The 26,256-nt window shown below is 47.7% G+C and overlaps 1 protein-coding gene and 1 long non-coding RNA gene across 2 annotated transcripts in view; one reads left to right on the top strand and one right to left on the bottom strand.

Moving 5' to 3' along the window:
* LOC119462251 (arylamine N-acetyltransferase / N-hydroxyarylamine O-acetyltransferase-like) overlaps positions 1 to 22,712 on the bottom strand; it is a 211,403-nt gene extending 188,691 nt beyond the window's left edge. Inside the window, exon 1 of the mRNA XM_049673180.1 lies at positions 22,303 to 22,712. The gene's annotated coding sequence lies outside the window, so the exon portion shown is untranslated. The remainder of the gene's footprint in view (positions 1 to 22,302) is intronic.
* On the top strand, positions 3,783 to 6,447 carry LOC119461525 (uncharacterized). The gene is made up of 4 exons (XR_007468498.1): positions 3,783 to 3,797; positions 3,893 to 4,072; positions 4,267 to 4,411; positions 4,916 to 6,447. It is a non-coding gene; the product is annotated as an uncharacterized LOC119461525 (long non-coding RNA).
* Positions 22,713 to 26,256: the final 3,544 nt, after the last annotated feature.

Genomic DNA, 26,256 nt, shown 5'->3' with positions numbered 1-26,256 from the left:
TACCTGTGCAATAAAAAATGGAGGTTTAAAAATTCGAAGGGTACTTACGGCAGTCTAGGCATGACTACACGATATGCTGAAAATGTCCTCCGCCAGGTTGAATTCATGCCCGCACACGACGGTCCATATCGTTAAGCATCTGGTGGAGAGTTGCTGGAGTTACCTGCAGGTGCCATGCGTTGTGTAATGACTGCCTGTAGCTCCGGCGGTATGTGAGCATTGTTCTCACGATCACCCGTCCTCAGAGGTCTCCCCAAAGACGTTATGAGACAAACTACTGGCCTTGCGCTAGCATATCGCACGTGAAACGCTGTCATTCACAATTATCATCATATTTATTTTTTAATCAGATCCTGGCCGCTGCTGCCGCATTTCAATTGGTGTGAAATTAGTTATGGGATTTTACGTGGCAAAATTACGATCTGGTAATGACGCACGCCGCAGTGGGGGCTCTGGAATAATTTTTACAACCTAGAGTGCTTAAATGTGCACCTAAATCTAAGTACACTGGAGTTCTTGCGTGTCGCCACCCTCGAAATGCGGCCGCCGTGGCCGTGATGTGATCCCGTGACTTTGTGTTTTATGAAAGCAGTATGACAGTTTTATGAAATTTTTAAAAATCGCATGTGGAAGATAGCATTATTCTTGTCCTTGAGCTGCATTATTCGAAGAGGCGGTCATTACTATAGCACAAGAAATCAAAACACATATTGAACTAGTTAACAAATATTCACTGCTTAACTTCTTAATTAGATTACGGCCCATATTTCAATTTACCAATTGTAGCTAGCCGGTGAACTTGTTACACGTAACCACTTGAAATGAATTTCCAGGATGACACCAGTTTCGAGAAAATATTTCCCAAAGTGTGGAGCGAAATACATGGGCGTTCCAGTTACAGCTGTGCTTCAATTCATAAAACAGCGTTTTGTTAAAAAAAGGTAAGTGAAAAAGCAGTGCATTTTTAGGGCATGTTTGATGGCGCATATACCCAAACTGGCGTCATTCTGCAATTAATTCGAAGTGGATACGCCTTGCAAATTCACCGGCTAAAATTCATAAATGCAATATGCGCGGTAAAGCAATAATTTGAAAACATAATTACTACATCTTTCTTAAGTTGATAAATATGTGTTTAGATTTCTCCTACAAGTAATGTCCACCTCTTTCCAGCTCAAGGACTAGCATTATGCTATCTGCAACAGGCTATTTTTAAAAATTCCGTAAAACTTAAAAATGTTCACCCCGTATATGCGTTATACACAAAAAAGCACACGGAAGACGAGTTGGGTCGTGCATGCAGAAAAAAAAAATACGTGCAAAAGTAGCCGCCACATATACATGAGCGCCCGAAGCCTAACACTTACTTTGGGAGAATCTTAAAGAAGTCTAAAACGTCGAATGAAACCAGAAGCATGAAGAAGTCAGCCGGCAATAAAACAATGCTTTCAGGCGCGTTCAGCCATTCTGCACGGTAGGTAAGTTTTCAGAGGCTACATGCACTCTCTAGCGCGTTTTCTCCACAGGCACCAACGCTGAGCAATTTGCACTGCCACACACGCAAGCGATCGAGAATACAGTCGTACTTCGACCGGGTCGCACATGATTGGCCTGAAGCGAAATGGTGAAAGCGACAACGTCAATCCTACATTGATATAGGTCGCGCATGTTTTCTTTTCGTTGCTTTCTTTTTTGGTTTCTTTATTGATCTTTATTTCAATTACTGATGTTCAGCGCGAGCCACAGCTGCGTGTCACTCGAAAGCGTGCTTTTCGAAATAACTGAGATGGCAGCAAAAAAAAAAAAAAAAAAACGAGGGCGCCGGAGTGTGTGGGAGCTCCCAAATTCTCAGTCGGCTTGAAAACTTAGGCGTGGGCGAGAACGCCTACAGATACATCGGTAGCTTTCTCACCAACCGAACGCCGAACTCCATCTTGGCGATCTTAAATCCAAAACCATAAGGTTAGGAAGTAGCGGCACACCACAAGGACCGGTTTTGTCCCCTTTCCTGTTCAATGTTGCCATGTCCTTGCTTCCCATGATACTTGACCACATCTCCAATCTCCACTACAGTCTCTACGCGGACGACATAACCTTTTGAGTAAATAGAGGGAATGACGCCCAAGTAGAGGAAACCTTGCAAGAAGCAGTCATATGAACGCAGGTGTACGCACAAATATGCGGACTGACGTGTTCCCCGCAAAAATCAGAGGTTCTTCTGCTGCGCGGTCCCATCCAGGGGCCGTATTCTGAAACGTTCGCCTAAGCGAAATTTCTTTTTTCGCTTTCAGGCGTGCGCTGATTGGCTGTTTTAGCAAAATTGGATGAGCTGATTGGGTGGTTGAGCCCAACGTCATTCAATATTGCTCAACCAGCCAATCAGCGCGCTCGCTGATTTCGCCTAGGCGAAATTTCGCCTAGGCGAACGTTTCAGAATACGGCCCCTGGTACAGAGACGGCACAGTGCTCCCCCTCAGATCAAAATCTTGGCGGGGGCACAAACAATACCACAGGTGAAAACCATCAGGTTTCTGGGCTACTTAATTCAAGGCAACGGAATAAATACAGAGACCATGAACAAACTCGACACGCAGGTACAGCAAACACTGCGCTTACTGCACAGAATTTCTAATAACCATTCAGGGCTAAAGGAGGCTGAGCTGATTGGGCTGGCGCAGCTAGGCCTTTGTCATAAGCCGTATGTTATACACAATCCCTTACGTTAACCTACGACGCGTGAAAAAGAATGAGGTAGAATGTATTATACGAAAAGCCTACAAGGTTGCCCTTGACTTTCCTGTATATATATATATATCAATCGAGAAACTCCTTGCACTAGGGGGCACAACACCCTCGATGAGCTCGTCGAGGCTCACCGCATAAACCAGTATGAGCGCCTCTCACGATCCGCTCCAGGTAGAACAATACTGAAAAAAGTTGGAATACAGTACGAGACATTGATGTCCCCCAAAGTCAGCATAGACCCTCTATACTGGAAGGACATCCATGTACCACCCTTACCGAAATTATGCACCCTATTCACCATGAGGAGCGCAGGCTAGACAGGGCCCAAGCACACCACAAGCAATATTGTAATAACGCAGATGTAGTCTATGTAGATGCATCGCCATATAAAGCCCGTAGTACACACGCTGTGGCCGTGGTAGACTACAGAGGTGCTATCATCACACCCGGAGGTGCTGTAATGCAGTGATTTGGGCTTGTTGGTATGACATCGTGAGGCTTATAGCGCATGAAAAGACAAGGACGAATGTAGCGCCTGTGTGTGTCACCTCTTCATTCGTCCTTGTCTTTTCATGCGCTATAAGCCTCACGACACCCGGAGGCACAATTCAAACCCATAACACTGAGTGTGCGGAGGAAGCAGCCACTTCCCTGGCCATCGCCGCTTCCAACGGCAAGATTGTAATCAGCGACTCCAACTCAGCGGTTCGTAATTTCTCCAAAGACTGTATGTCCCCCGAAGCTTATAGGCCTCGAGCGCTGCTGTTTCAAATCAGACATGCAGCGCCACTGCGGCGGCGGCTGGCGAAATGTCCCTGTTCCCTCCGCACAGCCGCGCCTGGCCGCAGTAGGTGGATGATGGCAACTCGCAGCGCAAGCGGTTGTACGCGGCGAAAACAGTCGACTTCTATCTACTGTTGCGTGTGCGGATGTCATAATAGCTACAAGAACACGGCGGGGAAACTGCCGAAGCTGCAATTTTATCATTTTCCGTGGAAATCGTACGAGGCCGATCGGCGACAACGTTGGATCGCTGCCGTTCGGCGCGACCGGTAAGCAAACGCGTCCCGTCTTCGCACGGTTTCTATCGCTTTCTCTCAAGGTATATTACCACATTGTTGGTTCCCTTGTTTTCTTTTATTTTTAGCCCGAATGGATATTTGTGGCAACCACTGCAACGCAAGACAGTCATCTGCAGTGCTCACTTTGTCGGTAACAAAGCGAGCACGATTGCCGGCCATCCCGCCTATGTACCAACTGTGTTTCCGCCGTGTTACAGAAGAAGTGATGCAGTACTACCGGCATCAAAGCTCGACAGATATAAGAGGTGAGTGTTATTAGGAGAAAGGTTACCCGTGAAATGGTTAGAGTCGGCTGTGAGAAATTGCTGCGATACTACAGCTCTTTACGACTTTGAAGCGCGGCTGAACCGATAGTTCAAAGAAATTGTTGCGCCTCCACGAAAACCGAAAACGTATTGCAGTATTCATTAAGCGTGCTTACAGCTGTTTTTATTCATAGGGTTCAGCGACGTCGCGCAGTGCTTCAAGCGCCGACATCCAAGAGCGCGATCACGGCGACTGCGGATTCCTTTGAGGACTCCTCGATTGACCTCGCCGACGAAATCATTGCATCACCGGAAGAAACTGGCACATCCGCATCCGTGGTGAGCAAAAGTGTTATATTTTTATTATTATTACGGGAGTCTAGCCTTGAGGCATGTTTCGTTTGAATCAGTGGCCTAGCCAGAAATTTTGGATGAGGCACGCCCTGGACACGGAATAGGTGCTGAGTAGACAGGTGTTTACCTGTCGTGCTCGGTGTCCCATAGTAAACAGAAAAAAATTATTTGGGAGTGACACTTGCCCTGATGTACCACCCTCTGGCCACACCCCAGTTGTAAGTGTTTGCTGGAAGCACTGTGTTGTGTCTGAATTCAAGCAGGGTTTCATGGCATTCCATTTCATGCACCAAAGATCATAAGTGGTCGTGATGGCAGGGAACATTATTCAATCGCGACTCCATGTAACTAATATCTCATTACTCAATTGTTCCAAATAACCAAGATATTATTCTTTTGCTTGAGATTAACGCAGCATTTCAATGCGTTCAGGTTCTTCCCGAGCACTTAAAACAAAACTTGACGAGATGCTTTTCTACAACTTTTCAGATGACCCAGACAGATGCAGATTTTAACGGAGGTGTTTGCACTCTGCTCCTCTCTGTGACAGCAGAAGGCGTGGCATCTACTCAAGTTTGCCATACCGACATTGTAGAGAAAGGTGTACAAGCAAGTGCCTCTGTGAGATCGACAGCTACTGGACCGAACGAGCGCAGCTGTGCATTTCTTGGCTACAATTCCCTGATTCAGAGAAAGGATGCCTTTCGTGAACTGTGTGGCGTTAGCGCAAACGTCTTTTCTCTGTTATTGTCTGTGCTTTCATCCATTGCTGTGAGGGAAGTGTGTGTGCCAATTTCCCAGAAGTTGTCCATGTTCTTGATGAAGATGAAGCTCGGCGTTTCATTCGCCAGCATTGCAGTGCTTTTTGGCCTTCATCGTAGGACAGTTAGCCGCACATTCTACTTTGTATTAACTAATCTGTTAAATGCAATGCAGAAATGGATGCCGGAGCCATCGCTTGGAGCAGTACAAGCCACCATGCCCACATGTTTTAGGCTGCACTACCCGCGCTGCCGCTACATAATTGAGTGCACAGAGCTTCGCACAGAAGAACCACCCACCACAGAACAGAAACGTGCCCTGTTTTCGCACTACAAAGGTGGCTACACGTTGAAGTTTTTGATAGGTATATTGCCAAATGGAACAGTCACTTTTGTGTCACAGGCCTATGGTGGCCGCACCTCAGACACTCACATTACGCTGGAATCAGGGTTTCTTGATCGTATAGAACCAGGAGATGTTGTTTCAGCGGACAAGGGTTTCCCTGGAATTAAAGCACCCACTTAAATCCAGAAGGGAATTATTGTGCTACCGCCATTTTCAAAAGGAAATGTTCAATTCACTCACGAAGAGCTGGAGCAAACCTATCATGTCGCACAAGTGCGTATACACGTTGAAAGAGCAATACAGAGACTGAAAATGTTCGGCATAGTGAATTCAAGGGTGCCTTTTGATCTGATTCCCCACATGAGTGACATAATGCGGATGTGCTGCATTCTTGCGAACCTTCAGCCACCCATTATTAATGAGCCAAGTAATCAAGACACAGAGTAAGTTTGAATGCTCATTTTTTATAAGTTTGTTGGGCCAAAAAGCAGCCTTTTGAATATGGTGGGCTGAGTGCGACATCACTGAATGTTTGTCTACCATACATGCTTAGTTGTAATGGTTCCAAAAGAGAATTAAGGTTGTTCTCTCAGTGGCTAAGCGAACTTTTTCTTCAATGTTTGAGATGCTGGTGATAATGGCACAGACAGGTTGGCTTATGGGGAGTGTAGCATAGCAGCAGCTGTAGCGGTGCTGGCATGGTGTTATTTGTATACTAAGTCAGCACGTGATGCGATGGATGGTAAATAAAAATACATTTAAAAATATAGAATTTTCTGCGGTTCATTTCAAATTTACACACATGTTGGTACCTGCACGTGAGCTCAGAGTGGAAGCTTCTCAAAAGCCATGTCCATCACTGCAAATGAAAAAAGAATGTCGCGCATTCTTCAAGGAACAGTAATTGTACGACAGACATATCAACACTAAACTGTGAAACTAAACTAAATATCTAGCACAATGTTACTGCTGAAGAGTGTTGATAATCCAGAGCATGAATGAAATGCATGTTTCTGTAGAAGTTTTTATTGTAAAGTATCACAATACCCACATTATTGTGGAGGCACAATGCAGAAACTCTTGTATGGAGATTTAGATGAACATTGAAACACAATACAAATGAAAGTCAGGGCCACCACTCGTATCCAGCTGTCAGACGTTTCTAAATATGTTTAAAGACAAAAATATTGCACCAGAAAAAAACATTTAAAGTACTAGCACAGACATCTCCAACACAGTCAATTATATACCGGTCTGTTGTAAGCACACAGAAGCATTTGCTTGAAAGTATTGCAGCAAATCACATGAATATTGCAAATACACTACTCTGTTTTTACTACTAAAGGTTGGCACTGCTGGCACTAGCCGTGCATGGTTACACAAGAAAGCTACAAAGGCATACTGACAAAATGTATTATTCCCTAGTGGACTTAGCAAAAGTATAAAGTAAAAGCTCAGGATCAGGGGTATGTGTTCTGCCAGGACACACAAAAATGCAAACAAACAAATGCTGTGAATCGGTGACTAGACTACTATTTATTTACAGAAGCTCGTGCACGCTGCGATGTCAGTACTGCCAGGACTCATTGTCGCCTTTCGGCCGGGAGCCCTCAAGCATCAGTGAGGAATACCTTGTTAAATCGAAAAGATGTTGATTCACATCATGCTGGCTGCGGGAATCACTACAGCGTGTCAAAACGTGGCTTAAAAGTATCTTGCTTTCCCTAGACCACTTAATAGGGGAAACATTGTTCACCTCATTTGTCAAATGCAGTATCAGTCTCAATAGGACACCCGAAGGGGATTACTTGACAGAGCTGATTGTTATCAGTGGCGGCGACAATGCAACAATGCCGAAGCCGTCAGTACCTTAGACGCAAGGTGACAAATCCCTGCACCTGGACACGAAAAGGTGCTGAGCATGTCATTTTTGTTAGTCACCTTCTCTGGCTCTCTTCGCACCAGCCATCTGGCCACTTGGCTTAGTCACCAAGCTTATCAACTTTCCCGCGGATTATTCAGAAGGAATCATGCACGGTATTGCCAGTTTGTCTTCAGCTCCAAACATAATAGGTCCGATCATAGCAGACAATGTTAAAGATCCTGAGCTGGTCGCAATTATCCCGAGCCATCCACTATGGCGTCTCTTCTCACAGCCCGAGTCGCTTTGGGACGTTAAACACCATAAACCAACAGAGTACCATTTACAGTTACTGGCACACAAAGTTCTGAAACATTTCAAAGCACTAGAGCAATATCACTGGTGCATCACATTGTACATAAAAGAAGCAAAAAAATGAGAATGCTTTCAGGTGTGCTTAACTATCTCACTTAAGAAATGTTTAAAATAAAAGGTCTCAAGTTTGGGCACATATTCTGCGAGGAATGCTTCATCGCGCTGTACACATACAGTGATGCTTTGCTGTGATGAATAAATATAAAGAAACGCTTCTCCGATACCTAAAATGTACAGCATAATCATCGTCTGAGAATAATACTGATGCGTTTTCTTCAGACGAAGTTGGTCATTCACATAGTGTATGTATGGCACGAAGCTTTCTTCGTGTTCATGGTCGATGAGTTTCTTATCCTTTAAAGAAAATGGGCACTTTATCTCGACCAGACATATTCTTCCATCTGAATCCAGAATGCCAACTGGGCTGCAGCATAGCCAGGGTTGCTCCGGGTGGATGAAAAGGCCAACCTGCAAATGAAAGAGTAGCATAAGTTTCAAGCTCTCTTTCAAAGTATGCATGCATCTTTACTTCATGGATGACAGTGCCAAGTGCTGTGGACAGCTCTGCTCTGGCTTCAGTTTCCATTTGTTTTCCTGCACAAAGTATCAGTAAAAGGTGACTCCACAATCAGCACTAGTAAATGTTTGTCATGCTATGCGTTAAATATCCGTGAACTTCTTTCATACGATTTAGCAAAGTTCCTAGATTATCTAGCCTATTTCTGAATTCTAGCTTACCATAAGAAGTTGCAGCAGATGAAAAGAACCTTGGCCTCACGAGGGAACTTGCCAGAGTTTCATAGTTGTTGAGCCTGGTTTTGACGCGGTGTGCACTGCTGCTTGTTATCCGCAGACGGCGTTCTGTGTGCCATCTGTGATTAGATATGCTCATCAATAAGAGGAAACACAAGAAACACAAGTGGATACAATAATAATATAATATGACAACAAACCTTGTCACTGATGCTTGCCGTCTTGTTGCTAAAGCAATTTCAACAACCTCATCCATGCTTTTGCTTACCACACTCTGATAAAAGCATTTTTCCTTTGCTGAGAGCGTGGACAACATGTCACACTTTCTGAACCTCAGAGATAATGTTGTTGAAACTTCAAAGTTATGGTGAAGCTGCCGCACATTATTAAATATGTTTTTTACAAGGTCGTTGTGCGACTCGTCAACTAGCTTGGCAGCAACGGCGACAACAGCATCAGGTGCCTCAGTCACTTAACTCTCTTCAAAATTGATGACATGCCCGAACGCGCAGTTCACGTCGGGAAACTGGCTGTGCACCACTGTCGGGCTGAGGGGCCTCAGGATTGGCTTTATGATGGGACGACCTAAACGAAAAACACAGTTGCACATGTTCAGAAAGATTTCCCAAAGTGTAAACAGACGCTCACACTTACTCGGGAATAGTTCAATGATGGACTTCTTTGTGTCAAGCGTTGGGCGGGTCGATGGCTTCTGCCAAGCACACGGCAGGTCAGTACACGACGTGTTGTTGGTGGTTGTTGACATACAGGGCCAGCGCCGCGCCGTGCTTGCACCAGCCTCGACATCCAGCCTTGCAGGTGCAATAAGCTTGCACAATTTTTCTTTCGTAGGCTGATAACTAGTGGAAGAAAAATACACAGTCAGTTTATGCCCGCACAGAAGTAAGTGTTTTCAGAAAATCCACACAACAGAACCAGCCTGCTCGAGTGCGCAAGCCTAGAACTGCGCAGTAGAAAAAAAAATCCGAGAATGGTTTCATAGAACCTAATCGGCCATCGCGTACAAGCTAATGCGCTCATTTAAAGCACTAACGTCGCTAGAAATCCATGAGACGGGCACTTCGTGCGGTCTCTGTCTTTTTATTGCTGCTAATATGTCAACTATCCCAGCTTTCTGCTAATGCGCGCCAGTCATGGGACAAGCGACGCGCCATGCTGGCGATAGCCTAGTAATTTCTGTAGCATGCCAAGAAAAAAAGTTTACTCACCTCTAAACGCACTTCGTACTCCACGCTCTTCATTTGTGCGACGCATTTCCTAAGATTTCCGACGGACCGACGGCACTGCCGAGTTCTTCTCTCACGCAGTAAACGTGATTAGCGGCGTACAAGTCGCCACCGCGAAGCAAACTACTTCGTTTGAAGTATTGCTGAACGTTTGATATTCGTCTGTAGCCGCAAAACAGCACGCGAGGCTCGTTTTGCGTTGCCATTTTCACCCACCGACGTTCACCGCACACAACTTCAAGCTAGAGCATCGATCCTAAAGATCATCCGTCATAAAGTGCAGCCTCACATGTCGACTAAAGCAATCACTGCAAATTCAGGGCACCTAATTTTGCTGCCAGTAGTTTTCGGAGTCTGTTTCAACATAATAGAACGAAGCGAAAGGTTGTTTTATTGCGATAGAAATTATATGGACACTTCAACCGGATTTCTACCGTCGTCGTCGCCGTCGCCGTCGCCGTCAGGTTCCCTATAGATAAAATCTTCGCCGCGCGCCGTATGCCCGAGCGGAAGCGTGCGGGGACGCGCGCTATCACGGAGAGCGAACGCACTCAACCTCCCACGCGCAAACAAGGAAGCGGGAAGCCAGCGCCGGAGGGAGCTGGGGGGGGGGGGGGGGGGGGCACTTCTACTCTGCCAGCAACCGCGCTCGTCGCTCGCTCGCACCGTCGCTTATCTCCACACGGCTCTGACCTTTATGCGCCGTGCATTCGCCGCTCAGTTTCCGTTGAAGCGATAGACCGCACGTACCTTCGCCCGCTGCTTGCTGCCAGCGTTTCGACAGTCGTTGTCTGCAGTCATTCAGTGTGATCTATTCATGTTTGTTTGTGCGCGCTCACACCACGCTTGTTCATTCAGTTAGTAATAGTCGGGCCACATTTTCCAACGCACGCTCCACATGCAATGCTGCCCGGATCGGCAGTGCAGCGCTACAGGTGTGCCCCTTCGCACGCGCTGCCCACGGGAAGCGCTTCTCATCAACACCACCGTTTCACAGGCGCCTTCTCGTGGTCATCGAGTCTCTCTTCATGTCGGTCTACTTACGGCGCAGCACACCTGCTTACTTAATCAGCTCATGTTTACTACAATTCATATTGATACCAAAGCCGCTCACCTTACTTCGTATGGCATTGCTGTGTTGCTATCGCATTCATTGCTTCGCCCTTAGGGCGAAACTGTGACATTTTTTTGAAGCAACTCCTCGTCACGAAAATCTTTGACGAGGTTCACTGCACAAGCTCCGCGACTAATCTTTGGTGCACTGATGATATCGGGGGCCACGGTTCCTGAAGCGCGGTGTATACTTCAGTTGAGGGGCGGCACTGCTTTCTACTTTGCGGTAGAGTTGCTGTAGAGGCTCCCTTTACCTTTGGTAGAACATACTGCTACGGTGCATTCAGACAGGACCGTGCGCGCAAGAGATAGACGAATAAGGAGCGGTAGGCTGTCTACTGGAGCTGTGACCTTTGTACCAGCCTGCTCGTTTACCGATAACTTTTCCCCATGTAAACAGTTGCATATACGTTTGTGCATCAGGCTTCTTCGTCACATTTGGTGGAGTTGCGGGGTAACGACTCATAACAGAGCTTCGCAGTGGCCGCCGCTTTGGTTCTTCACCGACGTCGCATGAGACGGTGCCTGGTTCAGCAACGCCCGCAACGACTGTCGTACTCACGCATCCGCGTGATCAAGGAAATTTCTGTGGCACCGATGTCGTCGACGTCGACGATTGGCTGGAGATGTAGGAGTGAGTGAGCAGCCACAACAAATGGGATCCCACAGCATAACCACTGTTATCAATTTGTGGTTTACCTTTGCTCTTTATGCGCCGTCGCGGCTTTTACCATTTCGACCGAGTTACGTTCTGGACCGTGCTGGTCCCCGAGTACGACTGCCCGCTTCACAGCTGACGAATGTAATTGTTTTACTTGGCGGGAACAGCGCGACTGTGGTTTCAAAACCACGAAGAAGAACTCCGTGACTCCGTACTCTTGTGTTCTTTCTGTTGTGTCGTAGCATGGTATTTAAGCCTTGGTTATGTGCGCAATAAAAGTTGTTGTAAGTCAGCGCCATTGCCTGTCCCTTCTATCGTTTCTGTGTAGATCGTCGTGCTGCTAATCGAAGATGGGAGATCTGCAAGCAGAACCTGCGAGATTTCTTTGGAAAACAATTGGGTCGGAAGGTCGTTGCCAAGAAAGAGTTGGCAACACGTGTTCAAACGTCCACCGAAGGTTACGTCGAATATATACAAGGCGTGCTGGCACTCTGCCGCAAGGCCGACGCTGAAATGGCAGAGTCTGACAAAGTGGGGTATGTCCTAAAAGGTATCGCCGATGACGCGTTCAATGTACTGATTTGTAGGAACTGTACTTCAGTTAGCGACATTATCAAGGAGTGCAAGCGTTTCGATCAGGTTAAATGCCGTCGTATCTATCAGTCATTTGCACGGCTTCCCAATACAGCTGCAACATCGTCTTGTGAAGACCGATAGGACACTCCTTCGTCACAGCAGCAGCCTTCAAAGCAGCTGACGAAGATGGTGCACCGTGGGCTGCAAGACATGCGTCCCCCGGCTCAGTACCCACCTGTCAGAGGCGTAGCCAGGAGGGGGGGGGGGGAGGGAGGGTGATGGGGCTTTAGCCCCCCCCCCCCCCCCCCCGAAATTTTTTCGTGCTGGCATGCACCGCCGACCAAAACAACCACCAGCGCCAGGAATCATTCTGGATTTTGTCTACAATATATTTTTCACGCTCGAAGAGACATTTTGGCATGAACAATGCCAACTCGGGCTGGATTTCGTGGCAATGCCCAAGCACCTGGAGTCACATAACGCAAGGAGCCCCATCCAAGCACAAACTTTCAAGGGCTTTTCGATAGCGAGCGGGCGCGTTGCGGCAACTCGCAGCGGCCGCGGAATCTATGGAGCGCATCGATTTCAATTCCAAAACTTTATGGGTATAAAGTTCTCATAAACTTTTGACGCAAAAGGTGCACTGACATTTCCAGACGAGCTTTAGATTTTCAATTCTGGAACTTTTAGGTTTAATGCTCTTATAAACTTGGCCAACATGTGCGTACGGCAGCCCTCGTGTACAAGCTGTTCCTGAAATGGAAGCACGCGCTCGCAATCTTCCACACACACGAAAATACTAAATATCACCGTGACTGTCAGCTGGCAGCTGATAATTTTCTCCAAACATTTTCAGGAAGCGCGCCCTATGTGATCGATCAGCCGGACCAGGGCAGGCAAAGTAAAATAAGAGAAAACGGAAGAAAGTTAACGGCCTATTATTGACGCAGTTCTTTTTTTGTGGGCGACAAGGTCTGGCTCTCCGTGGCCATAGGGACAGTGGTCCTATGGATATAAACAAAGCCCCAGCTGAAAATACTGGTATTTTGAGAGCGCTTCTTCGCATGCGAGCTGATTGTGGAGATACATATCTCAAGAACAATTTGGAAAGTTGTTCCAGTAATGCCTCGTATTTAAGTCCAGATGTACAAAGCCAAATTATAGAAATTTGTGGTGAAATTATCAAAGAAAGCCTAGATGCAAAAGTAAACGCTGCAGGCTGCTTCTCCATACTTGCTGACGAAACGACGGATATTGCTGGAATCGAACAGCTAACTGTTTGTACACGGTACCTAAACAAGGATGCCAACGACATCTGAGGAGTGTTTTTAGTAGCACCGGAATAGATGCCCTCTCTCATTGCGACGGCCGGTTCTATGCAAATGTGTACAAACTGCTGCAGATTCTAGTCACCCTTCCTGTGACCACTGCCAGCGCAGAGAGAATATTTTTTAACATGAGATTATTAAAAAACTACTTGCGCTCTAGAATGTCTGAAGAACGCATGGTTAGGCTGGCGCTTCTCTACGCCCACAGAGACGTCGGCATCAACGTGTCCGAAGCCATTGACCGCTTCGCTAAACTTCCCCGCCGAGTCCTTCAGATATCGAAGCAGCAAAAATCAATGCAAGTAAAAAGCTCTGTTCCTTCAGGTACATAGACTCGTAAGTATGAAAACGTATGACTGTTCATTAGCTTTTAAAACTGCAGACATTTTTGCCGTTTATTCTAACAGTTAGCATCATGATGAAAATTACAAGGACATCTATAACCAATTTTGACCGACCTTGCTGATTGAAAGCCCGGCCAACGCGGTGTTTCCCAACAAACCCACTCGGATATTCGGTCGTTCAACTTACCGCATCACCTGTGGCTTTCGTTTGGCCTTTTCTTTCCTTTATAGCTACCTGCTTTCACTTCTTTTTTGAACCGAAGCAATACCCTCCTTTAATTTTGGGTGCAGAATATTTGTTGCCGCTCCGCAGGCAGGTAAATTACACATTTTCGTACGGATTTCTGCATTATTCCTCCATTATTCTATTCATATGGTGCTGTCGCGACCGCGGCATGGCCCAAATACATATCACGACTTCTGTGATCGTAGTTTTGTTCTTGCCTGGATCGTCTGTTTTTGTATGCCTAAAGTTTACCATCTGTGACTACACAACATGTTTATTTGTCTTTTTTGACGCACTATAGACTGTGACGTTTGTTTAAATACGTATATTTATTGGAGACTTATGCGTGTATTTAAATATCTTGTTGCGAGGTTATTGGTATATATACCAGCAGTGAACTTCGTTTCCGGTGGCACTTTTTTGACCTTTATCAAGTTTCATCTTCGCATTTGTATATTCCATGCTATATTGGCATTTCTAATGTATATTTTGCAGAACTCTTGCTTTTAATATGTACTCGCTGTTGCGAATATAATCTCATTGTAATTACAATGCACGACCGGCAACAGCTGCTCCTGCGCAATCTATTGCAACGAAGGACAGCATCATTGAGGTTTTTTTTCCCTTGCCATTGCACGTGTACAAAAATGTAAACGAGGCTCTTGAATGACAAAATATTCATCAAAATAATTGTCCTCAACTTGTTATTATTATGGTCTTTACGTTTTTAATATCAGCTGCATGCACTGCTTTGCTGGTTCGAACTGATATAGTTCTAAAGTTCGTGTGATAATTTCTTTAGTTATTAAATAGACAAAAAAACAACGCGGAAGCATTGATATAAAGTATGTCTTCCACAATTTTTGGGGCATACGAATATATTCTTTGATGAAAAAATACATATTTTACTTGACAGTGCGTAGCGTTTGCAGCATCTAATATACAATCGCATTGGCAATGACAATGCAGTTATTATTCATATATGTGATCCCTCGACAAATTCTAGAAGGGGAGGCCGCGCTGCAAGGTGAGCCCCCCCCCGAAAAAAATTTCTGGCTAGGCCACTGCCACCTGTCAACGATACATGCGCTCCTATGTTACCATATTATTCAGGCTATTATGCGCCAAGAACTCGCCAATGTCGGCTTTCCATCAGTTTGCACCGTGGCCAGTTCCCGTCCAACCGAACGTCCTGTGCATACCGCAAATCAATGTATCACTCGAGGTTCTCGGAACATGAAAGAGTGGTGAGCGCCGTATGACCGACCTGTTTGCTTCAGTTGCCGAGTCGGTCACGTCGCCCGATACTGTCGCAACAGCTGGCCCTCGATGCCATTCTCGAACAGCCCTGGTCCAGATGGTAGTTTTCGCCATTTCCAGCCGCACGCCGAGCCGAACACTGCACGCCACCGATGGTACGACCACATGGCGCCGTCGTTCACCGTCGCCGAGCAGTCAACAGTCCCATTCGCCGCAAAGTCGTCGCCCGTCGTCCAGGTCATCCCAGTCCCGTCGCACTGTCGCCGTCTTTCCGACCTGAGCGCGTACCTCCGGAAAACTAAACGATCTAGCTCCCGGCGGCGACGTTGCGATTGCCGACGTCTCCGCCAAATCCTATCATCCTGCCGACCAGACGCAATATAGTCGATGTACAAGTTGACGGTGTATATGTCCCAGCGCATGTTGATACTCGAGCCCATATCTCGGTAATGAGCAACCATCTTCGTTGTCGCCTGAAGAAAGTCCTTACACCTGCCGCATCCCGTCTTATCAGAGTCACCGCTGAGCGACGCCCATTATCCTTGGCATGTGTACTGCCCGAATAACTGTTGCTGGTTTCAACACTTCCGTTTTATTTGCTGTTCTTGGATGGTGCTCCCATGACTTTATCTTCGGCCTACACTTTTTTATTGGACCATTTAGCACTAATTGACTGCGCTGTTGGCCTCCTCCAACTGGAGCTGCCGAATCATTGCTGTCGTCGAAAATCAGTTGAGCCTTGTTTATGTTCTCTAGACTTCGTACGGTTGTCGCCTCAAGGCTCAAGCCTTATGTGCATACCTTTGACGTGCTTCCCAACTGTTCCTGACCGTGAGTGAGTGAGTGAGTGAGTGAGTGAGTGAGTGAGTGAGTGAGTGAGTGAGTGAGTGAGTGAGTGAGTGAGTGAGTGAGTGAGTGAGTGAGTGAGTGAGTGAGTGAGTGAGTGAGTGAGTGAGTGAGTGAGTGAGTGAGTGAGTATAACTTACTAGGTTCCAGTGCAAACGCGGACGTTGTCCCGCGCCACCCGGCTACTCCCACGTGGGAACCGGCAGGTCTACTATGTGCTGACTGCTAATGACAATGTTCTCCTCCTACGTACAGTTGCCGTTCCCCATACCATTTTGACTATTGCCTAAAACCGCGTCTTCCTTCCTGTTTTAAACTTTGGTTCATGTACGCAAGTTATCCCGGCAGGAATGTCGCTAGGCACCGCTTCTCCTATCAACAGAACGCCATCTCTGTATTAGATGTTTCGTCCTCTTCTGCAGCCACCTGCTGTCCGATCAGTTCCGCAGCGTCCGATCTCGACATATTTTCAAAGATAATAGCTCATGACCTGCTTCCCGAACAGGCTGCGGATCTCTGTCGCGTCGTGGTGTCTTACCGTAACGTCTTTGACTGACGATCGCCCGCTGGGAAAGACTTCCGTTGTGACCCATAAGATTGACGCTGTGATGCTAGTCGTCTCCATCGACGTCCTTATCGCGTGTCTCACACAGAACGCCACGTTATCCAAGCTGAAGTAGACAAAATGCTAACCAAAAGTGTAATTGAGCCCTCTTCGAGTCTTTGGGCATCGCCGGTTGTCTTGGTCAAAAAGAAGGATGGCAGCTGGCAATATTGTGTCGACTACCGCCAACTGAACAAGATCACGAAAATGGATGTGTACCCTCTCCCAAGGATTGAGGACGCCCTCGACTGCATTCACAGATCCAAATACTTCTCTTCAATCGACCTCCGATCCGGTTATTGGCAGATTTCGGTTGACGAAATGGACCGTGAGAAGACCACGTTCGTTACACCGGACGGCCTATACCATTTTACGGTTAAGCCTTTAGGGCTTTGTAATGCTTCAGCAACTTTCGCAAGAATGATGGACTCTCCGCTTAGGGGCTATAAGTGGTCCACCTTCCTATGTTATCTGGATGATGTCATCGTAATTTACCCTACATTTGACAGCCACCTCAGTCGCTTGGCCGGTATTCTTGAAGTCTTTAGAGAGCCTGGCCTTCAACTTAACTCTTCTAAATGCCATTTTGGACACAGCGAAGTCAAAGTTCTTGGCCACCTTGTCAGTGCTGCCTGTATACATCCTGATCCTGCTAAGATAAACGCAGTGAAGAACTTTCCTGTACCCTGCTCAGCAAAAGATGTGCGCAGCTTCGTGGGCTTGTGCTCCTATTTTCGTCGGTTTCATGAAATTTTGCTGATATTGCCCACCCACTCACCGACCTACTCAAGAAGGACACTGCGGGGCCGTGAACAAGCGGATGCCTTCTACACTGTCATCATCTTGTTGATAGCGCCTATGATAGTAAACCACTTTGATTCCCATCTGCACCAGTCTAAGTTCGCAAAGACGCCAGTGGCCATGACATAGGTGCTGTCCTCGCCCAACAGCAAAACGAAGACTAGCGTATCATTGCCTACGCCAGTCGCCTGTTGTCCCCTCAGCGCGCAATTTTTCTATCACCGAGCGCGAGTGTCTCGCTCTGGAGTGGGCAGTGGCTAAAGTTTTGTTGTTACTTTTGGCCGCCCATTTTCTATCATCACGGACCACCATGCCCTGTGCTGGCTTTCGTCACTGAAAGACCTGACTGGTGGCCTTGGTCGCTGGGCACTCGGACTCCAGGAATATTCTTTCGTTGTGATGTACAAGTCCGGCCGCTTACATCTGGACGCCGACTGCTTATTTCGTCACCCCGTCGATCCTTCTAACTACGACGACCAGGATGCCGACATTTCCCCTCTGGCCAATTATGACTTTCGCGACATCATTACTGAGCAGCCAAAGGACGACACTCTGTGGTCGCTCATCGAGCGCTTGACTTCTGGCCAATTGGATCGCTCAGTCGTAATGTTTTTCTCCATGATGACATTCACATTCTTTAGCGACACAACATATGCTCAGAGGGATCAGATTTACGGCTAGTTGTCCCTCGTCACCTTCGCTCTACTGTTCTTGCTGAGCTCCACAACGCACCCACTGCCGGACACCTTGGAACCTCCCGCACTTCCGGCAGAGTGCTACGCCGCTTCTTCTGGCCAGGCTTGTACCGCTCTGTGCGACGTTACGTTGCGGCTTGAAACGTCTGCCGATGATCCCAATCAGCTTGTCTTCGTTGTCGGCATGGAACTTCTTGGCCCCTTTCCCACATCTATAAAAGGGAACAAATGGATCGCCGTTGCAACTCACTATGCGACGCGCTATGCTATTACACACGCCCCGCCCACCAGCTCTCTTTTTACTTTTTTAAAGGAGGAGGAATAAACTTTTATTGCGGAACCAGCGCTTTAAGATGACCGGGCCTAAGCCTCCCATGAGGGTACGTCGAGGGCTTGCCTCACCGCCGCCTCACGAACGTGCTGGGTCGCCCAGGTTTGGTCGTCGAGGGCGGAGCTCCGCAGAGCCTCACGCAACCTCGACGAAAGGGTCATGGTGTTAGTGTGTGTACTGTGCTGGGCACTCCTACAGCATATGCGGAAGCGTAGCCGGGTGATTGCCACAGCACCGGCAGTTGGGGGTATTGTAAACTTCAGGGAATATAAGGTGGAGGCGCGCGGGTGAAGGATACGTATTTGTTTGTAGCAGACGCAGGGTGGTAGCCTGCGCCCGGCTGAACTTGGGGTGAGGTGGGGGGAAGGTTCGGCGACTAAGGTAAAATGCCTTAACGAGATTGTTATAAGTAGTCAGATTGTCCCTGCTGTCCAACTCGTCTCCAGTGTCTCCGGCGCGGTTGACTAGTCCTCGCGCAATGGAGTGGGTGACCTCATTGAGGTTGGGGAGGTGTGGGTGGACAGTGCCCGCGTGGGCCGGGATCCATGTCAGGGAGATCATGCTTTCTTTAGAGTGTGGTTCCAGGCGCAGGATACGAAGAGCTTGAGGAGAAATACGGCCTTTGCTGAAGTTAGTGACGGCTGAGCGAGAGTCACACACGATGGTGTGACAGGTGGGATCTAGAGTGACCAGGGCAATGGCCACTTCTTCAGCCGTTTCGGCAGTGGAGGTAGTGACGCTGGAGGCGTGGTGTAGGACTCCATCGCGTGTGGCGACGGCCACAAATCGTGTGCCATGGGAATATTGGGCTGCATCAACAAATGTAACGCCAGGTACACGAGCAAGGGCTTTTATGATTGCTCCGGCCCGAGCTGGGCGCCAGGCCCTGTTATATTCAGGGTGCATATTTCTAGGAATAGGGTCTGTGTGGATCCAGCTACGGATGTCAGTCGGGATCGATTGTTTGGGGCCCTGTTGCTGATGGTAAGTAAAGCCAAGCGTAGATAGAATAAAGCGTCCCGTTTCAGTAAGGGCGAGCCGTTCAAGCTGAGAGCGTTGTTGTGCTTCAATGAGTTCGGCAAGGGTGTTGTGAACTGCTAGTTGGTTGAATAGTTCAGTACTGGTGTAATGCGGGAGGCCAAGTGCTTGCTTGTAGACCCCTCGTATGAGGGTGTCGAGCTTGTTTTGCTCAGCCCGGTACCAGTTAAGGTACGCAGCAACGTGGGTGATGTGGCATATGACAAAGGACTGCACGAGGCAGAGAAGGCTTTTTTCTTTGAGTCCCCCTCGTCGGTTGGAGATGCGTTTAAGAAGCCGTAGGGTGTTTTGAGATTGGGCGAAAAATGTGGAACGCTTCACGATTTTGCGTGTCATCACTGCGCAGGAGCCATACTGCCAGACTTTTTACTTCAGGATGTGATTCTTCAAAATGGTGCGCCGATCCAGCTGCTGACAGACCATGGCCCCTACTTCCTTTCCCAAGTTGTCGAGCACATACTTCGTTCCTGCTTCACTGAACACAAGCTCGCAACCTCATATCACCCACAAACCAGCGAACTGACTGAACGACTAAATCGCACCTTTACATAGATGTTGTATGTGTACGTTACCGCAGACCATCGCGATTAAGACAACACTTCGCCCTGCGTGACATTTACGTACAATTCGTCACGTCAGGATACCACTGGTTTCTCTCCTTTACACCTCTTGTTTGGTCGCCATCTCACTCTGCCTTTTGACACCCTGCTACCTTCGGTGTCGCGACACACCACGGAATACGCCCATGACGCCGTTTGTCGGGCTCGCATGGCTCGCCAGATTGCCTATGATCGATTTACAGCGGCTGCAGGCGTCACAAAAGGCTCGCTACGACAGTCGCCACCGGAACCTTGAATTTTCTCCCGGAAATCTCATCCTTCTGTGTATTCCAAGTCGCCACGTCGGCGTGTCCGAAAAACTGCTGTCACGCTGTACTGGGCCGTACCGGCTACTGCGACTCCTAAGTGACATAAATTACGAAATCTCCATGTAGAAGACACGCCATCATCATCGCAGGTACGAATTGACGTCGTCCACGTGCCCAGTTTAAAGCCACACTGTTCATCTAGTTCGCCATCATTCTAACGAGCGCCGGGACGGCGCTGTAGCCCCCCGGGAGTTATGTTACGGTGCATTCGGACAGGCTGTCATTATCAAAAAGCGTCAATTCGAGGCACAATGATACTTTTTGCTGCCCAAGATGCACAGCAGAGACGGACAAAATTAAACATTCCTGGTGGTTCATTTAGTAGTGTAACCAGAAACATTTGCTAAATAATTTCCAATTAATAAAGTTAGGCCGCCAATACAAATTTAACGAGTGTAGCTGATGGCGAGCTCAAATCAAATAAGGTTAGATTTCCGCACCATCTTGGGTGAGAAGTCGAAACCGAGAGCGCAGACACCTGTCGCCCCATTGCACAGCGACAACTTAGAAACCTACCTAAAGTTTAAAGACCTGCTCTGATGGCTGCTTTTGATGGCGTTCGGTTGCTGAGTTCGAAGTCACGGCTACAATCTGCGATGCAAGCACGATTGTGCACCACGTACTGAGTGCGCGTTAAATAACGCCAGATGATCAAAAATTCATCCCGAGACCCCTTCAAACACACTTTTCCTATGGCGTCACTCATAAGCCGTGAGCTGCGTAGAGACACTAATAGAGAGATATAACTTGTCCGCAAGCTTCTTACCGCTTGTGATTTACCTGGTTTACCGAGTTACGGGAAATTTATACAGCAGCAACAACGCCGGCAGTGACATCTCGTGACGCTGAGTTGAAGCAGACAGCACAAAAAGCCAATACAGCAGTGACATACCATATTCTACTTAACTTCCGGTGTAAAGCCTTGGCAGCGGCATAGTCGTTAACGTGCCGACATTTTATGATTTTCCATTGACAGAAATGCTCACATGACACGAAAAATTTCCAAGCGCAATGTAGTTGTACAAAGCGCCACTGAACGTCGCTACCAGTTTCACTATACTGCCGTCCACGGCTCCGATAACCAGGTAATTCGTTAACGGCAAGAAGTTTACGGAAAAGGTAAAACCCTCTATTAAAACATTCTGAAATGCGCATCCAAGGAGCCCGCATGCGTACACGCACATCAGCACGTGAGCGAAGGACGGCACCAGTTCAGTGACTATAGCCACGTCAGCTTTCCAATAATACGGGAACTACCGTCTACACGATCCTATACTAGCGTGTGCAATGCAACTTGCAGCATTTTATGAACATGGGAAAACGAGGTAAAAAGCTAGACAAGAGTTTAATTTCGTGATGCATGGTGACGGGGGTTAATAGGTTCTATCGTTTGGTGTCCTTGACAACGTGTATCCGTGACACATTTCCAGCAGTATGTTTGTATAAAAAGGTCATCCTATCATCGAATACTTAGGGCAGTTGGTAATAAAGCTGATAGAACTTCAATCGTTAGTTAACATGATCGAAATACAATCATCGTTATGACGCGTTATGCAGGCATCTATGTACGCATGCATAGTCTGCGTACATAGATGCCTGCGTTTTATGCAGTGGTTAAATGGCAACACAGTGTTTCAACAATAAAAGACATTGCGCATTATACTACATTCTTGGCTTTTTCATGTCCTTAGCGCAGCAACGCCCATTTTCTTGACCGACACGCAGTTTGTCTATGAGATGGAAGCGCGGATATTTCGGGAATCGGACAAACACTTCACTTACGTCTTCCTGCGTGCGAACAGAGCAAACTTCAAATGGGACAAGCACGCGCATACAATACCATATAGTCGAAAACACTATGAACGCGCAGGTCGCCAGCTGCGGTACATGTAAGCAGGAAGGCTACGCTTTGGCTGACAATTAAGTGAGTCTCGTGGGTTGCAGGTGCAGCGAGGCATCATACAAGCTTCCACGAGAAGCGCCGAGCGTCAAACCTACTGTACGTCTACGTGGGCCACGCTATAGCGCGAAGTCTGTGCCGTGCCGGAGCAGCGCAGTGAGTTGCAAATCTCTTCCACGTGAATACGGCCTTCATTGGTTGAAACGTGCTGAAACTCGCACAGACGGAGCGTATCCGCTGCGATTTTTGTATCATAATTATACACTTCTCTTAGTAAAGACGAACGTCGGCGTGGGGGATTTGTGCGCAGTGTACATTTGCGTTAGTTAACTGCGACATCAGTTATAAACAGCTCTTAACTGCTGCGTGTGCTGCGTCCATTTCTTCCCTTATATGCCGACGATTACGGCCATCGTCATTACTTGGCCATTTCTTCATCCTCGGCTTCAACCACGCTACAGGAAGAATTAAATAATCACGCAGAAAGCGTCGGCGACGATCATCAGTGTAAGCCAAAAACCGTACGTTTCTAGAATGTGTTCGCTTAATCAAAGGCACGACGCGCTTGAAGACGTATATATATTTCGCACTGAGGATATTTATAGCCAGCGGTTGTTATTTCTTTGACTAATTCCGTAGAGAACATAGCCGTTAAGCAGCACATCTGTAGCAGTAGCTTATAAGTAACTATACTTATAAACCGATCCGTCATATAAGCGTGTTGACTCCAGGGGGCATATGAGCGCCGGCGTGTAAAGGGACCGCAGCCCATCGTCCCTGCTTTTGCGACTGAGCCAATCCTTGTTATTAAAGTTGATTCTCGCCCTCAGACGCCCCAAAGCTTACGCGCCACACCCCGTGGGTCGATGCGCGCGGGCGCCGTCACTCGAGAAAAGAAGAGGAAGAAGGAGCTGGGCTCGCGCTGTGAGTCTAACTGGTCAGCGCTGCAACCGCTGTTGTAAATACAACCTGTAAATAGTTGGTAGTCTTACTGACTGGTCCTTCGCGTAACAATATACTTAGCATTCGTTGACGACCGTGCACGAGGGCACGCGCCTTTTGAATCGGCGGTGAGAGTCCGACCACCCACCCCGAAGATGGCCGAAAGTGCTAAAGAAAGCGACGCGCTTTAAAACAAAACTGTGCATGCCGCGCTGCGGAACGATTTGGAGGTGTTTTAGCTAGTTCTGTCAGTTCTTACGAGGTCGTCGAACAACACTGTGTAGCCTTTAGGTACAGCAGTAGCTACAGTATCTGGAAATTTCTCTTGGATGCCACCCGCATCACCAGCCACAGTGTGTGTATACTGTTACACTAAAATTGAAGTCACTAAACGGGCACCCTGCAAAACGTTGTAGTTGACAGATTTTTATTCGAAGCCTCACTGTTGGCAATGCATTCCTCATTTCGCTCCGGTGCGTTGTACGCCGCGGCCTATCATTTGATGTCACACTGTTACTTTAGATTGTCATACAGCTATATCTGGACCACGTGTACCTACACGCTCACTCGTACGCTGTTGTCAGCACAGTCATGTCGAGTGAGCTAAGCTAACTCGATTCGGATTCTGGCACCGTGTGGCAGTGACCATGCTTGATCGAAATTGAGAAATGTGATCCGGATCGGGCGCGATCTTGATTGACATTGACTGTGTGACACCGCGGTGCTCCAACGTTGTGTACTTCGTCGTCGTCTGGCACGCCGCCAAACGAAAACTCTAGATATTTTAAAGCATTTGAAAGCAGTCTGTCATATGGTTCACTACTGAACACGGAACCGGGACTTTCTTCCCAACGTAATCCGCGCAACTACGAGTCACTTTACGCAGAAAGTCAGACGAACGAGCCCTTATTTATCCGGTCTTTTAAATGCGTAAGCACTCTTTGGCGAGTAGCCCAGCACAATCTGTCCGTCAAGCGAAAAGTGTAATGCCTTGTATCTGCTCAAGAAATGCGCAATTCGCGACAATATTTAATCGTTATAATAGTGTAAATTAATGATTGGCAGTTTTAAAAGTGACAATGAACCATTAAACAATTCATCAGAGAGAATATCCATATGATCAGGTTTATGCATACCCATACGGATACATAGGCCTTCATAGAAAATGCACGGGGAAGCCTATAGTATGGGTTCCTTTCTTGCATCCGCGCTTTGCTTTTGCAATGCTATATCTCAAATGTAAATCAGAAGAAAAATCTCACCATGTGAAACCGCGCCTCTCAAACGCCAACGGCCGGAACGAGGATCGTCTATCAATTAGCGCGCGCCAGCACAAAATAGGCTTCTTTGGCGCAAAATACTGCTCATCGCACACGCCATTGCAATGCTGATCATACCGAGTGCTAAGACAACGGCAAGCAGTCCTCAAATCAGCACAGTCGTGACAAATTTCTTGTAAATGTAACGCAGCTGGCCATGGACGTTGGCGTCGCACAACGAGCTGTGAAACGCGCATGTGTAGCACGATTTACAAAACAAACCCTTCTCACAAATATGAAAGAAGCTGACTTATTTTACTCTCCTCACAGCTGCGATCCATTTCTTTCACCGTTCGATTTCATAAGACGTGCCAGGAAACCTGTACAACGTTATCCCGGGCTGGCCTTCGTGTTTGTGACAGTCCTTTAGGCAGCAGTGTCGCCGGTTCTACTTGCCTTTTATTGCGATAGCAATTATATGGACACTCCAAAGCGGATTTCTGCCGTCGGCGTCGCCGTCGTCGTAGCCGTCGCCCTGAGGTTCTGTATGACGTCAACGGCGATGAAATCGTCGCCACGCTCCGGATGCTGTATGTGCGAGCGAAAGGGCGCGAGGGACGCGCGCTTTCATGGGGAGCGAACGCACGTCGGAGCGCAAACGCGCGTTCTGCGCGGTGCTCCTTGAACGGCTGCAGTCTCTTCCCTCCTTTGCAATCGCCATATATAGAGAGCAAACGCGACTTCTTCCGTTGCGGGAAAGGCCGTCGGTGGACGGGACGGAGGGAGGGGAGGCGACGTTTAGCTGCGGTACCAAATGCGTATTTATATAAAAACGTTGCGAGGCGAGAAGGTGGGTAAGACATCTGACGCTGTGCGAAGAGTGTCCCATGCATTCTGATCTCGTCGAAAACCTCCGAGCCGTCCCCAGAGGCACCGGCAACAGTCTCCTACGCCGAAATTTCCGACGCTGCTCAACGAGTGCCCCATTATGATCTCGTCGAAAACCTCCAAACAGCCCCCAAAGGCACCGGCAACAGTCACCAACGCCGCGCGCGTTCGGCGCGAACGCGGGCAAAATGCCGAAGCCGTCGACAACAGTTCTGCGCGTTGCTGGTGCTGCTGCAGGTCCAAGTTTATACAGCTGATAAATCTACTATCCTAACTCCGTATAGCTCTCTACTAATTTGCTATCGCAATTGATGCTTATGACTTTCGGGTGAAACTGCGACAAATTTTTTTTCCTCCGTCAATTTCGACGCTTGCCGAAGAAGCGCATGCCATTCCACCGTCGCAAGACGTATCCACAAAAATAAAGAAAGCTGGTGAACAAAGTAAAACGGCTTCAACCGTGGCCAAGACGAAGTATAGCGCGCCGGAAAGAATACGCATCGACCCGGTCGAGCTGCGGAGCCACCTTCCCGATACTGTCGCGTCGCTGCGGCAGATGGCGCCAGAGCAGTCGCAAACTCGACTGTACGGAGCCTATATGGAAGCTGCGCGCACTGTTGCCACTGCGCTATCGTACAGTTTCGGCGCTTGGTAATTTTGCGGGTTTTTTCGTAGCAAACGCGCTCTAAGAGCATTGGCGTATAGCATTTATTTTAGTGACCGCAGTACGGAATTCTGTAACGGATG

Source organism: Dermacentor silvarum, chromosome 8 (genome assembly GCF_013339745.2).
Source record: "Dermacentor silvarum isolate Dsil-2018 chromosome 8, BIME_Dsil_1.4, whole genome shotgun sequence".
Taxonomy (NCBI): domain Eukaryota; kingdom Metazoa; phylum Arthropoda; class Arachnida; order Ixodida; family Ixodidae; genus Dermacentor; species Dermacentor silvarum.
The sequence above is the reverse complement of the archived record's forward strand: the minus strand, read 5'-3'. Positions and strand labels throughout refer to the sequence as shown.